The sequence below is a fragment of the Nicotiana tomentosiformis genome, chromosome 7 (genome assembly GCF_000390325.3).
Source record: "Nicotiana tomentosiformis chromosome 7, ASM39032v3, whole genome shotgun sequence".
NCBI classification, from domain to species: domain Eukaryota; kingdom Viridiplantae; phylum Streptophyta; class Magnoliopsida; order Solanales; family Solanaceae; genus Nicotiana; species Nicotiana tomentosiformis.
Genome location: NC_090818.1, coordinates 58,293,657 through 58,305,990, shown reverse-complemented (window position 1 = coordinate 58,305,990; position 12,334 = coordinate 58,293,657). Strand labels below are relative to the sequence as shown.

The following is a 12,334-nucleotide window of genomic DNA, read 5'->3' as shown; positions in this document are numbered from 1 at the left end:
TGGAGAGCAATACAGCACGAGTTAGGGACACATGTTGAGTTTACTATGAGAGTTGGGCACACGGGTTAAGTTGAGTACAACATTCCACCCTCAGACGGAAGGACAGTCTGAGCACACCATTTAGATATTGGAGGATATGTTATGCACTTGTGTCATGGATTTCGGGGGTTCTTAGGATCAGTTCCTGCCGCTTGCAGTGTTTGCCTACAATAACAACTACCAATCGAGTATTCAGATGGATCCGTATAAGGCCTTGTATGGGAGGAGGTGTCGGTCTCCGGTTGGTTTGTTTGAGACGGGTGAGGCTAGGCTATTGGGTACTGAATTGGTTCAGGATGCACTACTAAAAAATGGTTCTATTGGAACGGTTATTTTGTAACGGTTAGAGAACGGTTAGAATAGATTATGTATTGGAACGGTTTTAAGCGTCTCGAGAACGGTTAGAATAGATTATGTATTGGAACGGTTTTAAGCGTCTCGATAGAGTCAAAAGGCTTTTAAGACACTTCTTAAGTAAAACCATTCCAATATTATAGTAACCGTCACCATAATAAATCTATGAAAACGATTTATAAAGGCGATACAATAGGGTTATTTATGGGAACGATTTGGTAAAATAAAATATATATTGGGACAATTTATTTTTCCCTCCCTACTTTCCCTTCTACATATTTATTAAAAAAATAAAAAATAATAGATGACCCCACCAAATTTTAATATTAACTCTTTAATTTAGTTTGTAAACTTAGAAAACGCATTTCATTTCTCTCGTCTCATCATCAGAATCCCTTTCGTCTCTCTCTCTGCTCATCAGTGTTAAACCTAGAAAAACTCGCCATCGATGAACTGTGGGGGCCGCTCTGACGAAGGAAGATCCATTCTGGCGAAGGACAACCATTTCGGCTAATATAAGGGGATCTCAGATGTAGGTTATCGGTATTTTCCCATGTTCGATATTGTTGTTTGATGTTCGCTATCGTTTCGCCGGAAACTTATTTCACTGCTTCTTCTTTTTTCTTTCTCTGGTAAAATTTCTGATAAACCCGTTAATTTACTTTGCCTTTTGTTTGTAGTATATGTTAAATTTTGTGGTTTCTAGTTTGTAAAATTGGGGCTTTAGTTGGTGAATTTTGATAGATGAAAGGGCTGTTGAAAATAGATCAATTTAATGTTTAAATCTTTTTAAAGATAATGATTCGGGAAATTAAACCATTGTTAAGACAACTAGTTCATACAGATAAGTTGATTCGGGTTTAGTTGGAGGTTTAGAGGGTGTTTGGCTAAGCTTATAAGCTGGTCAAACTAGCTTATAAGCACTTTTCGGCTTATCTACGCATTTGGTAAAGTTAAAAGTGCTTATAAGTCATGTGCTTATAAGTCAAAAATAAGCCAAAAGCCATAAGTTGGTCACCCCCAACTTATGAATTTTTAGCTTATAAGCACTTTAAGTTTGACCAAGATTTTTTACTATTTTATCCTTAAAATATTCTTCTTTAGAAAAAAAAATACTTGCATCGATACTCACTGCCTCAAGTATTGTTTCAACCTAAACCCCGCCTCTTAAAGTATTGAATTCTCATTGACTATTTAAGATAAGCAAATTCTCTATTCCTTTGCATATTTGTATCTTTGTGATTGTGTATTAATCTTTGAATTGTATGTAATAAATGAGGACATATTAAAATTTTTGGTGTATTGCATTCTAAGTGTTGTGGTGATGAAGACAATGTTTGTTACTCTTCAAATATTTTGTCCTATTTAGATTTATTTTTTACTGAGAAACTTTTGTCAATGTATTTAACTATTATAACTTATAATTATATGCTTATCATAAAATAAATTATATTTATCATAAAAATTATCTTATCTAAGCATATTTGTATTTAAAATAAAATGACAAATAGAATATCTAAGCATATTTGTAAGTCATTTTAACAGAAAAAGATCTTATCAGCATTTTTTTTATCAAATACTACAATAACTTATTATTAATTTCAGCACTTGTATCCAAACACGTAACTGCTTATTTATTAAATCAGTTTCAGCACTTAAAAGTGCTTTTCAGCACCTAATGCTTATCAGCTGCTTCAAATCAGCTAATCCAAACAGGCTCTTAGTATGGACTTTTATAAGTGGCTTTTATTCTATCTGTCTTATTATCTGATTTTTTTTATTAAGAGTATATAAACCAATTTATACTGGTTGTTTTGTTGTTGCTGCATATATTCTGCTTGCTGCTATTGTTATTTTATCTTCTTTCACTGCTTTTTCTTTGTCGTCACTGCTACTTTTGTTTTAAATTTTCTGTTCTTGCATATGACCTTGCCAGGTGAATAAGAAAAGAGAAAACTCATAGGAAGAGGCTTATTGTGGAGGTAATAGTCTGGTCCTTTGTTTTCACTTTTTCCTTTGGCTTTTCCTTGTCTTGCAATCTGAAACCATTACTTGGAAACCATCATATATGCATCCTTTCCAACTTACCATGTGAGGTCATAGTTTATTCTGAAACTATCATATGCAGCGCATTGCCATAGTTTACTCTGAAACTATCATATGCATATCCTTAACTTATCATATGAAGCTGCACTTTATTTGTCATTCTATTGTTATCATTTATATAATACCTATTAAAGCTATTTTTATTTGTATTCTTCATTTATCTTGGCCATTGCTGTTGTCTTTCCCATCTTTCTCTGCTTCATTGCTGCTGTCTTTTTTTTCTTTTCGTTTTTCACTTTGTTGCTACTGCATGTATACTCTGCTCGATGTTGCTGCCATTTTTAAAGACTAGCCAAAGGTCTTGCAATCTGAAATTTCCTAAAACTACTAAACAAAATACAATCATACTTGGACAAGGTGTACAACATCAAAAGATAATTAAGCTATAAGCAGAAACGATTAAATTGTAGAATGCAAAAATCGAAGATGTCTTGGCTTCATCAGAAGTGTCAAATTGCTAGTCACTGAGTACTATTGTGGAGATATTATTGCAGTTGCTCCACACTCATGATTGAAGCAAGAAAACGACTAGTTTGGACCAAATGCCATAGCGCATAGGGTTTAACTTTATTGTTGCTTCTAATTTGTGAATTACTCATCCAATGTAGCTATATTATCTAATTTAATAGGCTTAAGGGTGCTTTACTGTTTTCCTTTTCTGATTTCTTCCTATTGTATGTGAATTTCCTACTTGTCTTAGAAGAAAAGTAGATTATCGTCTACTGTAAAGAATATCAGTTGTTTTTAACAGTAATCTAATTTTCTAAATATGCATTGAATACATTATGAGTTGAACCAAAGTATTTTTGCCAGGGCTTAATGCTTCTTAGGTGCTTCATGTAGCCTTGTATTTATAGGAAGTTATGACCACATCTTTATTTTCCTTTTCAAAGTTTAGCTGAGAAAACTTGTCCAGTTGTTGTTTGATGTTTCTTTCTGTTGGCAGAAAGTTATTACCAAATCTTCTTTTTCCTTTTCGAAGTTTAGCTGAAAAAACTCGTCCAGTTATTGTTTGATGTTTCTTTCTGTTGGGATAGTCGTATTTACAAAGGAAACTCTACCGAAAATTTTAAAAATTTAGATGTTTCTTTCTGTTGGTCATTCAGTTACTTTGTGATTCAATTATCTTAAATTTTTTCTTTGTTTAATTCTGATTGAATTTCGTAGGTGTAGCTATTGCGGATGAAAGCAGTGATGAAGACCTTACTTGAGTGTTGTTGATCGTTGTTAAACTTTCTATCATCATGTTCAAGGATTGTTGGACTCATCGATCAATTTTGACTTTTGAATTGTTGATTAAACAATGTATTTATAATTTGTTTTTGTATATGGATAATGCGAGTTGGTAATTTTAATTTTATTTCGTGGTTTATATAAGTTATGGTGTATAAAATTTCATTGCATAGGAAAATATTCGTCATTTTGGTTCCATAAATATTAGAAATTACAATAGTGAATTGTTGCAATAGACAATATAACTGTTCCAATAGACCTAGCAAACAACAATAGCAACCCTTTAATAACCGTTGCAATATCCGTTGTAATAGGCTACAGATAATTGTTCCATTATATAACAAAACTATTGCAATATATCATGAAAACCATCGCAATAGACTTAATAAATCGTTAGTATAATTATAACACAACGGTTTATAACCGTCCCAACAAAATAGAAAATTATCCCCATAGATTGATCAATGGTACTGTCACGATCCAAAAACGTAATCTGTCGTGATGGCGCCTATCGTGGAACTAGACAAATCGACTCATTTCCAAACAAATCGATATTTTTCATTTCAAAGATAATTTCAATATTATTTAACATAAAATCTTCATTTAAGGAGTTCAAATCAAAGAAAACAAAAGTGCAGAAAAGAAAAGCCCGACATCGGAGTGTCACTAGTCATGAGCATCTACTACAAACTGTCTAACAATATCAAGGCTAACTCAGCCTAGAAAGTAACTAAATACAACTAGAGGAAGATAAGAGGTAGAAGAGCAGGGGCTGCGATCGGCAAACAGCTACCTTGCTATCTCCAAGAAAATCTGCAACAAGAACACTCAATAACCGCTACCATGTCCAGCTACACCTAAATCTGCACATAAGGTGCAGGGAGTAACGTGAGCACACCAACTCAGTAGGTAACAACAATAAATAAAGATTGAGCAGTAGTGACGAGCAATAAAGCATATAACGTCCATATCGTGAAATCTCAGTAAAGTACAACATGCTTTAAAAATCAGTGTTTGAATAAAATCATCTCGTTTAAACCCGGTTCCAGTTAAAAAATCATTTAAAGATATTTTTCCAATAATTTTTCAAACAAAGGCTCAATGCAAAGGTGAGCAAAAATGATGAAATCATAAACAGCCCCTCGGGCAAAACATCACTTATATACAGCCCCTCGGGCAAATCTCACAGTCACTCGTGCCACTCGGGCATACTTCACAATCACTCTTGCCACTCGGGCATACCACACAATCACTCATGCCTCCCAGCCACTCGGCACTCGCACTCAGTAGGTACCTGCGCTCACTGGGGGTGTGTACAGACTCCGGAAGGGGTCCTTCAACCCAAGCGCTATAATCTGCACGGAAAACTCACGTGCCATAATAATAAAGTATGTTGCAGGCGGACAGCCCCGATCCACACTCATCCTCATAATTCAGGCCCTCGGCTTCACTCAGTCATAAACCTCTCGAGCCACTCGGGCATTTCAGTAAAACAGGGCATTCGGATTTACAATCATTACTTACCTCAAACCGGTCAAATCTCTAACCCGCAATGCTCTTGCCTCTAGAATCGGCCTCCAGATGCTCCGAATCTATTCACAATCAGTACAATACCATCACTACGCGCTAATAGAATGAATTCCACAAAAAAAACTATAAAATTAGACCAAAACCCGAAATTGGCTCAAACCTGGCCCTCGGGCCCACATCTCGAAATCCGACAAAATTTATAAAACTAGAAAGTTCATTCACTCACGAGTCTAACCATACCAAATTCATCAAAATTTGACATCGTTTGGTCATTCAAATCCTTAAATTACTCACTAAAAATTTCAAGCCCTAACCCCTCATTTTCACTAATTACCATATGATTAAACAATGAAAAATCATAATATATACAAGAATTAGGGCTCAAGTAACTTACCTCAACGAAATCCCCTTGATTCTTTCTTCAATTCTCTCCCAAAAGCTCCAAAAACCGAATAGAAATGGTGGAAATGAACCAAATTCGTGAAGGATTCTATTTATGGTTTTTGCCTAGGTTTTTCGCTCCTGCGGCCATTTTCCTTGCACCTGCGGACTCGCATTTGCGGTCCCAGGTGCGCATCTGCGAAACAAGCCCAAACTCCTCATCTCCGCATCTGCGCTCAAGGCCTCGCACCTGCGGGCTCGCAGATGCGGCCAATTCTTCGCACCTGCGTTCCCAGCCTTGGCCCAGCGTCGCTCGAACCTGCGCACTCCCACGCGCACCTGCGACCCTTTCTTCCGCAAGTGCGGAAATAGTAGAAGCAGCAGCTCCAGCTGCAAAGTCCAACTTCGACAAATCCGTTAACCACCCGGAATCACCCATAGGCCCTCGGAAACTCAACCAAAAATACCAACAAGTCATATATCAACATACAAACTTAGTCGAACCTTCGAAACACTCAAAAAAATATCCAAACACCAAATTACCCTCGGATTCAAGCCTAAAAACTTCTAAATTTCCAAATTCGACAACCGATGCCGAAACTAACCAAACCACGTCCGAATAACCTCACATTTTGCACACACGTCATAAATGACACTACGAACCTACTCCAACTTCCGGAATTCTATTCCAATCCCGATATCAAATTTTTCCACTGCCGACCAAAATCGTCAAATTTCCAATTTCACCAATTCAAGCCTAATTATACCACGGACCTCTAAATCATATTTCGGACGCACTTCTAAGTCCAAAATCACCTAACGGAGCTAACGGACCCATCACGTTCGCGAGTCATGTGTCGTGTTCGCGAAGAGTAAAGTGGAGAGGCAGTCAAGTTAGTCTATACAAACGCGAGAGGACGGTCGCGTTCGAGAAGAAGAAAATCTGAGTAGATAGTGTTAAGTTCCAAATCGAGGGTTTGAGTTCATAACACAAAAAATAATTTTTGAGCTCGGTTCTTGGGCGATTTTGAAGGTTTCTTCATGACTTCGACTGGGGTAAGTTTTCTACATCCTAAAGTGATTATATTTCATGAATCTATGGTTATATTCATCATTTAATTCGGATTTTAATGGAGGAAATCAAGATTTTTGCAAAATCTTCTAAAAACAAAATTTTAAGATTTGGAGGTCGAGTTGTTATTGGAATTCGATAAAATTGGTATGGTTGGACTCGTATCGGAATGGATGTTCGTATTTTGTAAAAATTATGTCGGGTTTCGAGGGGCGGGCCCCGCGTTGACGTTTGTTGACTTTTTAGAATAAATTTTCAAGTCGACGTTTAATTATCCGAAATTTATTTTCGATGAATTTTAATGAAGTTGTACAATTAATTTGGATAGATTTGAGCTGTCCAGAGGTTAATTCAAGCAAGAAGGCGATTTTGAAATATCGGCATAACTTCGAAAAGGTAAGTGTATTGCCTAACCTCGAGTGGGGGAATTACCCCTTAGGCATCGAGTTATATGTGCCATTTGTGAAATGTGAAAAGCCGTGTACGCGAGGTGACGAGTACATACTCAGGCTTATATGTGCAATATTTATTGAGTTAAAGTCTTGGGCATATTATGTAATAAATTGGATAATTGTTGGCACATATTTAATCATCTAATTGCCATGCCACAAATTACAATTATTGAAGTTGTTTTTATATGACAATTCGATGTAATTATTACTTGTATACTTATGTGAATTTCGTGAGTTTGTTGGTTTGATATTTCTTGGAGTTTAATTTCATTATGAATTTTCTCTATGCAAATAATTAATTAAGCAAGCTTAAGAAGAAGTGTTAATATAATTATCTAAATTTGGATTAATGAAGGTGTGCCCTATGTTGATTGTTTTCTATCTCTGTTAATTGTTTTTGAGTTTTTGTGTGGAGCATTGGGCTGATTGTTGTGAAATTAATTGATTTTGTTATATCCTTGGAATTGGTTGTGGCCATCGGGCAAATTGTGATATGAATTGATTTTGTTACGTTGTCGTGATAATATTCCGTGTAAATTATTGTGTTAATGGAGTTATTATTTTGAGGATATAAGGGTGGCATTTCACTTTTGATATTATGTGGGTATAAGGGAGGCATTTCACTGTTGTTATGTATGTTGGGATATTATCTGGGCGGAGCGATAATGGTAGCTATAGGAGTGATAAGGATGGCTATTGGAGCGATAAAGGTGGCTATATGAGCGATAAGGGTGGCTATTGATATAGTCAGGGCAGAGGGATAATGGAGGCTATTATAAGAGTGATAAAGGTGGCTATATGTGAGATAAGGGTGGCTATTGTCAGGGATGATATATGACGATGTGGAGTTATTGCGTTGGTAATTTCTATGTGATGTTGTGATCTTTCTTGTGTTTTTTTTTTTTAATCTTGTGAAATTTGTCTTGTTGTTTCGGTAAACTTGATAATAGTCTAATCTATGTTGAAAATGGGAGCCTGTGGCTATTGCCAGGCAGATTATGAAATGAAATGTGGGCACGAGGTGCCGTGAGTAAATAATGATGATATTGTCACGTGAATCATCCGTGTAATTGGGATATGAAACGTGGGCACGAGGTGCCAGGAAAATATGATGATTTAATTTTGGGCACGAAGTGCCGTGGAAATATGAAAGTGGGCTGAGACCCGTGTTTACGAAAAATATAAAAAAGGGCTGAGACCCGTATTTTTATGATTATGAAATGTGGTGTCACATGGTGACTTTTAATTGAATGAATTATATTCAAAATATTTATTTGGAAGAATTTTTATTCAAAAAGTATTATATGAAAGAATTTGCATTTGAAAGATATTTATTTGAGAAAATTATATTTGAAAGACATTTATTTGAAGGACTTGATTTAATTGGGTGTACTTGTATTTATTATTTGTTGAGTAATATTAATGGTGTTCTTGTTGCCATGCTGTGCATATCACTGTTTGATTTGTGTTGCCCTTATTGTTATTTGTTTCCCATTATTTTGTATATTATATTGCACAGGTTATTAAACAAGTGAGTGTATTGACTGTACCTCGTCTCTACTCCACTGAGGTTAGTCTTGATACTTAGTGGGTACCGACCGTGGTGTACTCATACTATACTTCTGCATATTTTTGTGCAGAGCCAGGTGTTGGAGATATCAGACTTGGATAGAGCTAAAGTGTGATCGCAAGGATTCAAGGTAGAGCTACTCGGTCATCGCAGTCCCTTGGAGTCTTTCCATTTTATTGTACTGTCAACTCTTTTTCGAACAATGTTGTTTATTCGATCCTTGAGATCATTGCATGTATTCAGTTAGAGTTCGTGACTCAGTACTACCAGTCTTGGGAGGTTGTTTTATTATTTTCGCTGTTAGTTTCTATATAAAAAAAATGGCTTGAAATGTAATTAAAATCGGCTTACTTAGTCTTAGAGACTAAGTGCCATCACGATGCCTGTGGTGGGATTTTGGGTCGTAACAAGTTGGTATAAAACTACTCTTTCTGTAGCACACTTAATACATGTATGAGATAGTCAACATGACTGTCTATTGATGAACTATAGATGAGTATGTCATCAAAGAAAAAAGCACAAACTTCCTCACGAAGGGTTTGAAAACATGATTCATTAAGCTTTAAAAAGTAACTAGTGCATTTGTGAGCCCACAGGGCATGACACTAAATTCATAGTGACCCAAATGAGTCCTAAATGCAATTTTGTAGATGTGAGCATCCCCATTTTAATTTGATAATAACCATCCATTAAATCAATCTTTGAATATATGCAAGAACCATTAAGTTCATCCATTAGATCATCAATCAAAGGAATTGGAAATTTATCCTTGAATGTCATCTCATTTAGCTCCTTGTAATCAATACAAAACCTCCAACTCTCATCCTTCTTTTTAACTAGCAACACATGGGAAGAAAATGGGGAATGACTGGGTTGGATTGTGCCATTATTAAGCATTTCATTTACTTGCTTTTCTATTTCATACTTTTAAAAATAGTTGTACATGTATGGTCTTATGCTGATAGGTGCTACATCTGGTTTCAGGCGAATGAAGTGATCATGATTTCTCCTTGGTGGCAGTAATTTTGGCTCAGCAAATATCCCTGGAAACTCTTCTAGTACCTCCTGGATTTTGATTCCTTCTTGACCTTCTTTTGATTTGGCAATTATTGTGAACAAATGTGCCGACAAAACTTGTCCTTTTTAACTAGATTCTTAATCCCACTAGCTGTCATACTCTGCAACCTTCCTTCCTCAGAATACCCCTTTAGATAAACTCTTTTACCCTTCACACTCACTTGTAATCTATACTCAATGAAGTCAAATAAGATTGGATTATGTTTTCTCATCCAATCCACCCCAAGGACCATATCACACCCCCCAATATCTAGCAGTCTTAACTTGTGTTCAAACTCAATTCCATGAGTCTTCCATTTAAATTGAGGACATGAATGGTAGCTCATCAAGTACCCTCTATTTGCAACTGCCACTCTCATAGGGGCATCCTCCTGAATTACACAACCTAGTTGTTTGGCAATTTCACTTGCTATAAAACTGTTAGTCCTGCCACTGTCAACTAGGATGATTAACACCTTCTTCACATACAACCCTTTCAACTTAATGGTTGTAGATGTAATAGTCCTAGATAATGCATTGATGGTGATTGCTTCATTAATCACCTCTTCTTCATCATTAACTGGCATTCCTTCACTTTTCAAGCTAGGCTCTATCTCCTACTCCTCTTGTTCAGTAACCGCAGATAAGGTGTTGAGTTGCATGTTTTTACACACATGCCTAGAAAAATACTTTTCTCCATATTTGTAACATTCTTCTTGCCTTCCTGGCCTCAAATAATTTGGTTCCTTAAATTGAGGCATTAGAGTTTCTATCCTTCTGCCCATTAACAGGAACCTTGACCCCTATATTAGAAGTGACTCATTGGTACTGCCAAATACCTCTTACACCACTCATCCTACTCTTTCTAGCCATAGTATCAATCAGATTCTCCTTGTGTCTAGCCTTCTCCCCAGCACGGCTCAAGGAATATGCGTCAAGCATTTTGACAGTATGCATGATCTCTTCCTTAAGGCCCTCAATGAAACATCCTAAGAAAAATTCCTCAGGAATAGTTGGATACTTTATCAATACCCAAACCTTTAGATCTTCAAATCTTTCCAAAATACTCAATAACAGTTCCTTTTTGCTCTACCCTCTTAAATTCTCCCAACAACTTGAGATTGCTATTGTCATTTTCTACAAATTTCTTCAACAAAGTCAGACCACCTAACAATTCCCTTACTTAACTGATAAGAGAAGTACCAATATTAAACTCTCCCATTCAAGTGGAGGACAACTGATTTTAATTTCTGTTGTGCGTCAACTATGTGATTATAATGAAAATATCTTTCACATTTTTGCAACCAAGACCTGGGATCTCCTTCTTCAAAGTAATAAAAATTAACTAAAAGCAAAATGGGTCACCTGAGGTCTTCTAACAGATTGTTCATGAGGCTCCACCATTCTCATCCTGATGCTAGATCCATCCCCATGTCGAGATTCACTTGGAGCACTGCCCAGAATTCCATCTTTATTTGCGAAGATCTTCTCCATCATTACATCGAACTTGAGACTCAGCTCATCCATTTTAGAGTCGTTGGACTCATATTTTTTATTCGTTTCAGACATGTAATTTTGTAATTGATTCTCCAGTTTTCTTACACTTTCTTCAGTCGTCTTAGCCCTAGTTTCTGTGATTGTCATGGTGCCAGGAATGATCTCTGATATCAATTTGTAATGTACTAGAATTTGACAGAATTGAATTAAGGAAATCAAGTAAGAATCAAGGATCTTTTATTAATCAATGCCTAATAAAATCGAATTACAGTAATGGATCAAGCTACTTTTTGAAGATAAGTTGAAAGAAGAAGAAGAGATGGGGGTTAGAATGGTCCTTAGCGATAGAAGAGAGATGAGAGAAAAAGTGGTTAAGAATTGTAACGGAATTTTACCAGATTTTGCATGCGTTCTTCACTCTAGATCCTTCTAATTATTGACAACTACTTAAGTGGGCTAATGATGTTGATTATGTGGGCCTATGCCCTCTTTTCTTATTTTGGCCCGTTCTCCTTTTATTTCTAAAGCCCAATATACTACAAGCCCAATAGTCCTTCTCGAATAGTCTACAAATAGGAAGGTATTTTTCATTCTCCGACACTTTCCTAAATCAAACCCTAAACTTCCTTTTACATAACATAGCCATAATTAACTGTAAATTTCCTTTGCTTACATTTCAAATTTTCAATGATTCTTTTAGTCTCTTGGTGTTTGAAAAATAACCAAAGCATGTACTGATCATAACTAATTCTCTCTCCAAACTTAGACTTAACTAAGAAAGGATTTGTTCTTCACTGAGAAATTAAAGTCAGATGAAAGCTAAGGCATCTAATTGTCAGCTGAATCTTTTTAGCTATTCAAATATGTTTACAGATGTGGTGGATACAAGTTTTGTTGGCAAAAAAAGGTCAGCTCTCGAAGAACAAGAGATGATTACATTCAAAATTACAGAGAGCAGTGAGTTAAATAAACATTGTCATATATCTTTTCTAGTGTAAGCCGCATGCCAATTGCCATTTGAACATTTTCTTTTTTACAATTTGG

At 36.0% G+C, this 12,334-nt stretch overlaps 2 long non-coding RNA genes across 2 annotated transcripts; one reads left to right on the top strand and one right to left on the bottom strand.

The window, feature by feature from the left end:
• Window positions 1-747: 747 nt before the first annotated feature.
• LOC104109180 (uncharacterized) lies at window positions 748-3,876 on the top strand. The gene is made up of 3 exons (XR_689174.3): window positions 748-925; window positions 2,330-2,375; window positions 3,667-3,876. It is a non-coding gene; the product is annotated as an uncharacterized lncRNA (long non-coding RNA).
• A 392-nt stretch (window positions 3,877-4,268) lies between these two features.
• Window positions 4,269-11,688, bottom strand: LOC138896503 (uncharacterized). The gene is made up of 2 exons (XR_011409750.1): window positions 11,159-11,688; window positions 4,269-4,595 (listed from the first exon to the last, which is right to left on the bottom strand). It is a non-coding gene; the product is annotated as an uncharacterized lncRNA (long non-coding RNA).
• Window positions 11,689-12,334: the final 646 nt, after the last annotated feature.